This window comes from Melospiza melodia, chromosome 13 (assembly GCF_035770615.1).
Source record: "Melospiza melodia melodia isolate bMelMel2 chromosome 13, bMelMel2.pri, whole genome shotgun sequence".
NCBI lineage: Eukaryota > Metazoa > Chordata > Aves > Passeriformes > Passerellidae > Melospiza > Melospiza melodia.
Genome location: NC_086206.1, coordinates 17,679,326 through 17,691,129, shown reverse-complemented (window position 1 = coordinate 17,691,129; position 11,804 = coordinate 17,679,326). Strand labels below are relative to the sequence as shown.

Here is an 11,804-nt window from a genome sequence, read left to right as displayed (position 1 = left end):
TCACCATCCTCAGAACTGAGGACGTGAGAGGTCACCATGGGAATTGCTCCTCAGAGACCTCCTTGCTTTGCTGTGAGACCCTGCTGATTTGCAAGTCCATTGAACACTCAAATAGACCAGTATTGCTTTTATGACAATCTTTTAACTCTTCTCTCCCAAAGACAGGGATTCAGAGTGCTTGGACACCCGTGGCCTTGCTGGGTCATGCAATGAAACCCAAAAGCTGGGTTTCACCTCCCTCATTCAGCACAGCTACCACAGGTCATCCACTTGCAAAAAAGGGCTGTTGAGGAAAGACAAAATGAGCTCATGGTAATGCCATGTCTCAGAAATTACCGTATGACTATTTTCTTGGTTGCTAAAACAAGGCACAAAGCCTCTGAAGAAAATATTTATTAAGCCACAGATGGCAAAGCTGAGCCTCTGATTTCCCTAAATCCTTAAGAGGATTGTGATACAGCTTATAGGAGCATCTTAGTGGCTGGATGCTCAGCTTCTTATTAGATATGTCATCCATCTATACACCCACAGTGACTTGAGGAGAGACAGTGTTTGCATTCCAGCTTTGCTAATTGCACACCTTAAATTAGGGTAACAGATAACTACTTTTTCTTTGTTTTTTGTGTGTGTGCAGTGCTGGCCTTCTGAGTACAATGCAGCAATCCCGTTTTGTATGTCTGATTTTAGATATGGTGTATCTATCTTCTTGATTTTAGTTACAAAATCGGGAGAAAGCTGTAACAGAAAGGTGGATGATCAGGGTAGTCATACCTTTGTTTTGAACAAAGATAGGAAAGCACGGGATCATATCAGATAAGTACAGAAAAATAAAGGGAAAGATGTAATTACTTTTATTGATGTGTCTTTTTCTGAGATGCTGTTTTACTTGCACTCCTTTGTTGTTCCCTATGTTCCCTGAAATGCCTGGCTCTTGTTCTCCGGCTCTTACTCATCTTTATTTATTCATATTTTACAGTTGAAGAGAGATGAGAACTGAAAATGTGTTTGGAAGAGATCTCAGTAATCTGTGTCCAGTCTTGGCACAGGCTATTTACAAGTCCTGTCTCAGTTGTCTTCATTATAGTGTCTCACACACTGCTGGGATTCTCCTGGTTCCTGGTGCTGTTGGTGATGGGGGTTTCTCAGCAAAGTATGCTCAGTCCAGATAGCTGACAGTACACCATAATTCTGCTGAAAGTTCCCTCATTCAGATCATGATTTTTCTAGAAAATCCAGAGCAGCTTTTCTATTAAAGAATGTGAGGAGATGACAGTAAATGTGATTTTTAAGGGAAAAGCCAGGGCAACAGATTTTCCTAATTGTCCATTTTTAGATGAAGGTAACTTGCACATTTCCTGAGTGAAAGAAAACAGGAGCCAGTGTGTGAGGGTGCAGGAGAGATGCAAGTGAGCAGAAACAAATCTCCTCTGCTGCTGGACCGCATTTCTCAGGTTAGTTCTCAGTGCTGATTTGTTCCCCATCCATGCCTTTATTACTGGGAGAGAGTTTTTGAGCTAAGTGCTGCATGGAAAAGGGCATGGAAGTTTGGCCACATTAACCATCTTGCCTGATTTAGTTTCTGCAGCTTTAGGGAAATGAAACTTTGTGTATAGCTTGACAAGATTAATTGGATTTTAGGAAAGTAACAGTTGAGTTTACATTAATGTTATCTTCCTGTCAAATTAATAGATTCCAAAGTGCTGCAAGCACCCAGGTCCAAGGAAGAAAGTCACTTTATAAATTCTCGTACACTAGATTTTGACAAGTTGCAGTTAATTTTTGAACTTCACTTTTTGCAACAGATTCTCAGAAGAATTTTGTGATGTCCTCTGAAAATTACAAACAGCATGTTATAGTGGCTGAGATCTTGTCTCTTCTGTATTCTGGGGACATCAAAGAACTAAACCAATGCAAAGACTTAGCATAGTATGGTGGTTCTGCTCCAGAAGAGACCTGGGACAGTCCAGGTGGATGCAAGGTGAATGGTCAGGAAAAGAAGGTCTTGGGTTGGAATGGGGAGTGACAGAAATGAGCAGGGTAAATATAAATGGAGAATTCAGCTCTGAGTACATTCACTTTTCAATTGCCACGATAATAAACCAAACAGTAACAGCAACTGTGAAATGCAATTATAAATATCTGAAATAAAGTCAGCTAGGATAAAAATCAGATATTCTGTAAAGTATATGGAACTGTGATTTTTCCACTCCATTATGGAGACACACCTACCAAATTTGTAACTAGGACAGAGGAAACATTAGTTCATAGAACAGATTGTAGTTTTTCCTTACTGACTTACCAGGCTTCCTAATCAATGCAAAACACAATAATACAAAGGGAAGATTTTTAGAGTGTTGAATTTAAGAATACATTTAACTATTTTTTTTTTTAATTTCAGAAAAGCCACTGGAAAGTGGGTCTAACTGTCCAGCCTCATGTATCAGCTGAAATACATTGACTGTCAGGAGAAAAAAGAAAGTGCTGCTTATTTTTGAATAGCAAAAGAATGTTGTGGTTTCTGGTAAGCCCTGAACAAGCCATCAAGGAGGAGTTTTTCCTTAATAGCATGACAGATTATGTCAGGAGCAAATACCCTGTGCAGGACAGAGATCATGTGTGATACAAAGGAACCATGCAATTACCTCAGGCTCTGCTCTGCCAACCTGGGACACTTGTCCAGCTGAAGGTAAAATTCAGCAGTTTTTAAAGATTGACTTGCATAAGGCTGGATTCTGATTGCAAACCTGTTCTGTTGGATAATTTGCACTGTAGAAAAACCTGTGAATATTTATTGGTGATTGCAATGTTCTGGAATCTGTAGGAGGATTCCTAAATTAGCTGCTTTTCAACCTCATTCTGTTTTTTGTAGGGTAGTTTGGGGCAACTCTGTTCCAGAGGAGTCAGGTGAAACTGGAGAGCACACAGGGAAGGTTTTGTGCCTGGCAAAGTCTTTGAGATTTGCTCAAGACTTTCCTCCCTAATTAAATGGGTGTCTTCCTTGACTTTGATCTTATGAGTCATTCATCTAGAAACTACTTACATTCTGCAAGACATCCCTGAATAAGTGTCTCAATTTATTTATATCTCTAAGATGATTTAACACTAAGTTAATGATTTAGGGACCTGATTCCCAGGAAAGCTGGTCAGAGACTCTCACTGTCCCCATCTAACCAACTGGGTATAATACCTACTTACATTTAAATACCGTTTACATTTCTACAAAAGAATTTATATTGCTTTCTAATACCTTGGATGCAGAGCTTTTTATAGATTACTACCCCATAAATCGTTAATCCTTACTTTGTAAGTTATCTTTCATTAGGAATGGAACAAAAAACAAAGCTACAAGTGCAGACCCAAACCCTTCACATTTTGAGAAGTTCCAGATTCAGGTACCTTGAACATAAACTTCATTCTGTGGCTTTGGATTTAGACTAAACAGAAAATAAGCCTATTTTCAGGTTCCAATTTGAACATATGGTAAATTCTTAGGAAATTATTTGGCCTGATGGGTTTGTGACACTGGAAGAAGGTTGAAATCAGAAAAGGTAATTTCCTTGCTCTCTACTGAAAAGCAGTAAAATTGATTTGTTGCTGATATTTTAGGGAGATTTGTTTCTAGAGACAGCAGGGAAAAGCTAATTCAGCCAGAAAGTCTTCCTGTTTTCCAGGACAGATCTGTCTGTTTTTCTGTTACATTGTCATTGCCTTCAGCAGATGGGGGAATTAGTAGCCAAGGAGCTGCTAAAAAAATTCTGTCTTAGACTTTAGAAATCTAAGGCGTGGAAAATTCATTTTTGACTTGGGAGCTGCTGGTCTATCCAACCTCTGGTGGCACACGCCTGCCCCATGAGGGGATCTGCAAAGGCGCTTTGGGAAATTTCGGAGCTGAGCAGCAGCACTCTTTGGCTTTTGGTGTCACTGAGGCTTCCAGATCCTCAGAGCTGCCTGTCAGGAGCGAGCTGAGCTGGGCTGGTGGGAGCAGGGCTGGGATGAGCACCCAGGACAGCAGAGACAATAATTAGTGCAAAGGCGTGTGGGGAATGTCTCGCTCGCACCGAGGACAGCGCGGAGCCGCACCACCCACGAGGCATCGCTGGGATGATGACTTAATTGAAAAGAGTTGCTCAAGCATGTACCAGGCCTGGCACAGAGTGAGAAACTTCTGCTCCAGGTAATGTTTTAACAAGTTGTTTTCTTTTTTCTCTTGTCACCTGAACCAGAAGATTCAGGTGCCTGCTTATTGCGTGGATACACCTCAGGTTATGCACCAAGCCTGTTTTTTTCTTTCCTTTGTTTTGTTTCTTTGCTGGTTGCATTCATGTGTTCAGGCCTCTTCAGCACTTCAGATCCCAAGTGAAACAAGAAATGGGAGGATGCAGAGCAAAGCCCATGAGTACACAGGTGAGAGGTGGAGTGTTCTACTTCATTCCAGGGAACAGGAATCATATCTGGTCAGTCAAGCTTTTATTCCAGCTCCTATTTTTATAGAAAATATTTGCAGGAAAAATAAGCATTCAAAGTTAGACTCCTAAATCTAAATTATATGGGCAGATTTATAAAAAGAATTGAAAGTCCAACTCTTTCTTATTGATTGTAATCTAAGGCTAAATGCAAAAAAGTAGCATTAATATCAATGATACACACCAAAGTAAGAGAAAAATTGACCTATCCTGCCTGACAATTTTTTCTCCTTTGAACATACCCCTCCCTCTTTTTCTTTCATCCAGAAAAGCAAATTGCAGCATATCTAGAAGAATAACTAATTTATTTTGGACAAAGAGGAGAGATCCAATTCCTCTGTCAAGTCCCTTCAAACAACACTGAAGTTCCTAAGTACTGAATGGGCTGGAACTTGAGCGTTTTGGGTGATGAGCACTGTGGCTCTCTGGTGATCTGGGTGCTGCCAGATGGAAAAAAAATTATTGTGCTGCAGCCTCTCCATTGCTGGTCTGGTGTGGTCTGGCTTTGCACAGGGACCTGTGACTGAGGGGAGGCTTGGTGTCTTTTGCACCACCTTCACTTTCTGGCTGACTTCAGATCAGACTCCTGACAGCTCATGACTTGTGAAGTCCACAGGGAAGAGAATATTTTATGTCATTGTTTGTGGAGGCAAGTGAATAAAAGCTGTGGGAAGCTGTCCAGAAGAAATTTGGGATCTTAATCAGATTCTCTGAGTTGTGAAATGAGGTGGCAACCAGGCTCCAATATCTCTGTTCACAATCTGTGCCACTTCCAGACCTGATCTTACCCTGCCAGGCAATAAAAGACACATTCTTCCCTTCCTGATGTCATCAGAACTGACGCTGCTGCCTCTCTCCTAATCACCCTGTGTCTGCTTTTAGTGAAAGGAAAGATAAATTTGGAGCTTTGTAAAAACACCAGTTAGAGCACAGCAGAGTTTGTAATGGTGACAGATATGCACAGGTGACCTCCTATCAGAGAATGAAATCTGTCTTTTCTTAACACTGCTCTAAGAAGAGATGTTCAGCTGGCCCAATCAGCACAGGCTGTACCTGCACACTCAGGTGCTGGGATTGACAGAGATCCAGGTGAGCTGAGCCCCTGGAATGTTGCTGGAATTTTCCATATGGGGAAAGAGAAGAAAAAGTTTAAAGCAAATATCCCGTTGTCCCTCATCTACAGCTTGTCCAAAATGAACTCACAGATTTGTTTCTTTATGAAATCACCCAGCAGTGTTTCATTTCAGCCACCTGGCAGCCTAATGCCCGCCAGGCTGGCTCCCAGGTAAAAGTTAACTTTGGTCTAACCCCCTTAGCCCAAACCCCTTTTGGGGAAGTTAAGCTCTGCTGAAAGTTTCTAGTGTTGAGCAGGGAGCCTGCAGCCATCCAATAAACCCCACTAAGCACAGGGACTGCAGGGGTCTGTTTGCAGCCCTTGTGTGTTAAAGCTGCAAAGTCTCTGGGCACAGTCCAGTTTGATGTAAACAGCATTCCTCTGCTGGGGTGGCAAACGATACCTTCCTCCCTGCTGGGCCTCAAGATGTAGCCAAAATTTGTTTACTCTGTAATTTAGAGTTCATTGTAATCTAAATAGGGATTTTTGCAATGCAAATGGGGCTGTACAGAATGTAATACATTTTATTTATCACTACTGTTAATTATGACTGTATAGCTTATCACTCATCACATAGCTTGGATTGCAAAACACAATGTTTCAAACACACTTTAACTCTCAGATCATGATCAGTAAAGAGAATATATTATACTTTTAATATGCACTTTCCCCCACAGTATTTTACAATAGCCTGCATAAACTCCATTTTGCAGAAAAGGTTTCCAAGAAATGAAAAAAAGAAATATCTTGATTCCATGTGCAAAGGTAGTTTCTGATTTCATAAAGTGGGCAAAAAAGTGTTTTTGTGTTTGGTTACATGGAATGCCCAGTTGTCCTGGCTGTTACAAATCTATGAGGGAGCCTGCTATTAACCCCAAAATTCTGAGTATTAGAAGATCATCCCATAATGATCAAATGCTAAGATAAATAATTTCAGTTGAGCATGGCTAGAACAATCTGATGGATTCAGTGCTCTTTCAAGGTGCTAAAACTAGAAGTGGAGTGCAGAGGTTCAGGAGCCATATTCAGTGAAGGAAAAGTCTCCTCTCTCTGGCCTGTAGGAGGTGATCTAGGTTTGCTTCTTCTCTAATTTACACCTGCCATAAACTAATAATCATGCTCAATAAAAAATGAAATTAAAAAGCTGCCCAGTGAAGAGGGATGAAGTGGTTAATGTTTGTTACATACCATGATTCTGGACCTTGATATTCTGACAACACCCACCATCCTCGAGGTGCCATTGCAGATAAATTATTCCCTCCATCAGAGATAAAGTGCTGAATGCTTCCCTGCTGTCCATGAGATACCATGACCCTTCTGACCCCCACATGAGGTCAGAAATCTTTTATTAGTTGATTACTGTTCTAAGTTAATGTAGTTGGGCTAGGTCTAAGAAGCCTGGTTCTGTGAGCTTTACTAAACCCTCCAGCTCTTCCTGTACCACACAGCATTTCAGAGGGCAGTGCAGCTGGGAACGGGTCACCCAGAGGGAGCTGGAGCCTCCATCTATCCAGTGATCTGTCTGTCCTGGCTTTCAGGACCTGGCCAGGCAGAGCCAAGTTTGATGTACATTTGGCAATATCCCTGTGCTGGGAGGAAGGTGGATCTAGATGGCAGCTACAGATTCCATCCAGTCTCTGCATCTCCTTCCAGCTCCTGTAAGTCCCTGATAAGTGCAGGGGTGTTGTAGGTGTCACACAGCACTCATCGCCCTCTTGTTGGAGATTATGGCTGGTCCTGCAAAGACTGCAAGAGTGGGGATGTGGCAGGAGATCCCAGTGCCTCAGGCATCTGTCTAAGTTCCCATCCAGCCCATGCACCTGGGTTCCTTCCGCAGCAAATGAGCAAGAGGATTAGGTTGTGATGTGCTGCTGAATTTTGGCTCAAAATGATATTGAGAGCACCACTGAAGAAGATGAGTAGATTGAGGGGGTGCTGCATCTTCTACACCCCAGTGCCTAAAAGTGCTGCTGATTATAGCTGAATTTTGCCACAATAAATTCTTTTTCATCAATAAACTTATTGGTGAGACTGGCCACCATAAGTGAGTGCAGTGCTGGAGGGAGATGCAAAAATCAATGCAGATATTTGGCAAACTGGAATATCTGACAGTGTTGGAATTAACAAAGCTGGTTTAGCATTTCCTCTGCCAGTATCCACTCCTGTAAATAGGAATTTCATTTTTGTTGATGTAATTGCAATCAGCAAAATGTTTTGTGGAGCGAGAAGTTCTCTCTACAGTATTTTCTCTGATACCTGAAATTCAGAGCGGACGTGACATATTGTTCTGCTTTGAGTTTCATTTAATTTGAGCATTATGATAACACTGAAATAACAGGAGACTGGTAGCAAGTACTTTTCATTTGAATATATTATCTTAGGTCTCAGCAGCTGCAGAAGTTGCATTTACATAGACAGATGGTGGTGTAAGAGCCACCACTGCTGACTGTTCCACAACATTAAGTAGTTTTTCAGTCTCTGTAAGAGGGAGTGCTTATTGTGTTTGGAGTGCTAGCAGCAACCTGTTTTGTTTATTCTTATATAATCAAAAACCCCAACAACTCCAAAAACAGCAGTCACTGTGGAGTAGCTGGTGTAAAGATGGAAGCAGTAAAACTGTCATGTTTGAAAATGCTGTTTGGGAGCTTCCACAATTTATTTTCTGAATGATTAGGGAGGCTGTCACAAGGTAAAAGATTTGGAAGTAAGCTGTCCAACGTTCCAAGGTACATGCTTGTCACAAGAGCAGTTACACTGCAGCTAAATCCTTGGTGATGTAAACAGCTGTCAGCTCTCAATTAAATAGGGATCACTCCATGGCTTTGCCCTGCTCTGAGATAAGGGAGCCTTGTTGTTTCCATGCCTGAGCATCTACCTGTGCACAGAGCTGCTCAGCACATTGCTGGTACCAGCAATGCACAAAGTGCTGAGTATTACCAGGAAAGAAAACGCCTGGCACTTCTCCCTCTGCCTGAGGTGCATGCTGTGCAAGGGTCAGGAAAATCCCTCGTGGCTGAAGTGCAGGGACCAGCCCAGCTCACACGGCCCTGGCCCAGGTGTGTCTGGCACTGATGGTTACTATTGGTCATGGCTCAGGGTTATTATTGGTCATGGGAGCACCAGGCAGCACTTTCATGCTCTTGTTTGAAAAAAGATTGCCTTGTCTTGCTCTCTGCTCTGCTTCCTCCCTGTGTAATGCACCTAATGCAGTCATGAACATAATGAAATATTTGCTACCATGTACGTGTATTCAAAAGCAAACTGAACAAGCTTTACAGTATTTTCTCCAAGAACCCAATTAAAAAGATGTGCTTTCCATCACAAAGATGCTATCAACCCAAAAATCTTACTTTATATTCCCAGGACAGATAATTAATAGTATTTCAATCAAAATTTGATTATAATAATCTTAACCTGTTTAGTACCAGCCCTGCAGAGCCTCTTATTTTTTTTTTAACTGGGCGAAAATAATACCATCATCAAAAAAGTTTAAAAAAAATGTTTTTGATATTGAGATAATTTAAACTAATTTCAGCAGAGACTTCAGACTGGGCCCAAATGTTTTATATAAAGCTGCTCTTTCTGAACACCAGAGTTTATGGAAGTCACATCCACTAAATCTGTGGGTCTGTCTCGTGAATGTTTTATCTAATTCCAGTGTTGCTAGCACGTCAGAGGGTTGTGCTTTTTGGGATGTTTCCAGTTGTCTGGTAGAAATCCAATTTCATGGATGAAATCTGATCAAGATGGAAGATACTGCAATGAGTGGAATTACCTTTTGGCTTTGATGAGCTGGTCTAAAACTGGAGAGAGAAGCAAAATTCTATTATATATAATTTTTTCTCTCCAGTTTTATTTATTTCCTATCCCTCCCCTTCATCCTTGCACTTTTCTCTGGGCAATTGGCAAATCCATGAGTGTCATTAATGTTTCTCCTTGGCTGAACATTAAATGTGTATTTTTGAACCCAACCTCCCTATCTTGCAGCTCCCTGAAATGCCCTGATCCTGCTGGCTCAGGGATTGTACTTGTTCCTGGAATATCCCAAGGGAAATCCCATCACTTTCCTCCCACTCGCATAACCTAATGATTGTTTAAAAGTGCCTGATTTTGCAGCTCCTTTCTTTTAAAGTCTGAGTTTTGAAGTTTATATATTTTATTGGACTTTGGAGAACTTTAAGTCAGTTCACTTCTTTTAGCCCAGGCATGAAAATCTTTGCTGGAAATTTTGTGCTGTCCATTTAAATATTGAGATATAGTTAAGCAGTGGACATTTGCCTTGAAGGAAGAATACAAACAATGAAAATACACCAACCTTTAGCCCACAACCATTATCTTGGTACTTTAGTAATAGATGTAATACCTTGTGCAGAGGTCAAGGCTCTCACATTTAAAGACTGAGGGATTTTCTTTTCCCACAGAGTTAAAAAGAGAATGTCATAACTAAAGACAATATTATTTTTATTAGCTTAAAATGTTTTGAGAATAACCTGAAAAAGTTCTAAAAGCTCCCATACATGCTAGTCAATATAGAATATTTTTATCTGCCATTGCAGTCAACACCATTTCTGTATTAACCATCTTAAGGAAAAATATGCCAGACCATTTGGGCCTTAGGATAATGATGTTGTGATTTATTGCACTCTGCGTTTCCATCCTGCAGCAATTACCAGAAGAGCTGATAATGGTCTGCAATTTGTTTTCCAGAATTGGGAATAGCTGCCAGCCAGAGCTGCTCTGAGGGAAAGGCAGTGGCTGTGTACCTGCCCTGCTCAGGGAGGACAGGTCAGTGAAACCCTTGGGAAGGCACAGCCAAGTGCCAGCCTGGTCAACTGAGAGCAGATATTTCTTATGAGGTGCTGCAGTGGGATTCAACAGTATAAAAACTGACTTTTTATAAAGTTTGTATAGAAAAATGTGAGACCTGACGAAAAGAATGGGTAATGTATCAATTTTTCTACCCTCCAGTTCACTCACATCAATTTAAGACATGTCCCCAATTCCAAGAATAAAGTGACACCACCCTGTTTTTAAAGAGCTCACAGCTCTAGCTATTGGTGGAGGTTCTTTATATTGGAATTTACAGTAAACACTTGTCATAGCTATATGAAATCTTTATAATCCATGGGGTCAGAGATGTTTCCTGTTTTGAACTGGTTTCTTGGTGACCTTGGTGTCAATGTTTTGAGGCTCCACACACATTTTTCAGGACTTGATCCTGCCCAGCTGTGACAACAATTTGTCAGCTGGCAAGAGATGAGACCCTGTGAATCTCAGTGCAAAGGACAAATATTCATTTTCAAATATAAGATGATTTCATACTTATTGAAAATTTTTGGGTTTCCATTACTATCAGCAAGGTTGGTTTAGTTCTTTTTAGTAGGAAAGGGATTGTAGGCTAAAAAAATGTAGTTTGACAGAAGGTGTCATAGCCTAGGTCTTGGTGAATGTGTGGAGTAGGATTTCAGCATTTAATGAGCTGAGAGCATCAAGTGATACACAAATATTTTGCCGACTGAGAAAAAGCTTTTTGGCTTCTCTAAGGAAAAGGAGGTTTGTCTATATGGTGTCATTGGAGAATGAAGCTGATTTTTTTTAAAAAAAGCTGCATTAGCCTATATTCTGTTCCATCTTCTGCTGGTTCTCTTTATGTGTTTAGACTCTGCTTTGTTGTATTCAGTACCTGGTGTTTTTTATGAGCAGTCATATAGGCAGCAGTCTGCTACTGGACCATAATAGATACTGATTTGATTCTGACTTCTTTAGGCTTGGTATTCAAAATTTTAGAATGGTAAAATTAACTTGTAATGTGCTTTATTTAAAGGAGAACAATTAAATGGTTTACCTTCCTCAGAATAAGTACTTTCCTGAAACATGGCTGGAAAGAAAGAAAGAATCCTATTGGCATTCCCACTGGTGAAAGTCAGAACATAAGGGTTTGGATCCCATCCAGTAACAGAACTAAATCCAGTCCTGTGTCAAGATGATGCCAGGGGGTTGCAGATGCCAAGCACAGGTAAGAAGGGACTCTGCATTACCACTACTGTCTTCTCTCTGCTTTCTTCTGCACTCCTATTTGTGAGAATTCTCCCCTGCTTTCTCCAAGTCAGTGGGATTCCCAACAAGTTTTCAGCAAGAACAGGAATAACAATGACTGCAGGCACTTTAATGCACTTTCACTTTGGCAAGGACACATGAGTATTTTCCCACCATTCTTCTCCCCATTA

The 11,804-nt window shown here is 40.9% G+C and overlaps 1 long non-coding RNA gene across 1 annotated transcript; it reads left to right on the top strand.

Annotated features, from left to right (window-relative positions):
• Positions 1-4,328: 4,328 nt before the first annotated feature.
• LOC134424070 (uncharacterized) lies at positions 4,329-11,738 on the top strand. The gene is made up of 3 exons (XR_010029328.1): positions 4,329-4,404; positions 10,285-10,362; positions 11,402-11,738. It is a non-coding gene; the product is annotated as an uncharacterized LOC134424070 (long non-coding RNA).
• Positions 11,739-11,804: the final 66 nt, after the last annotated feature.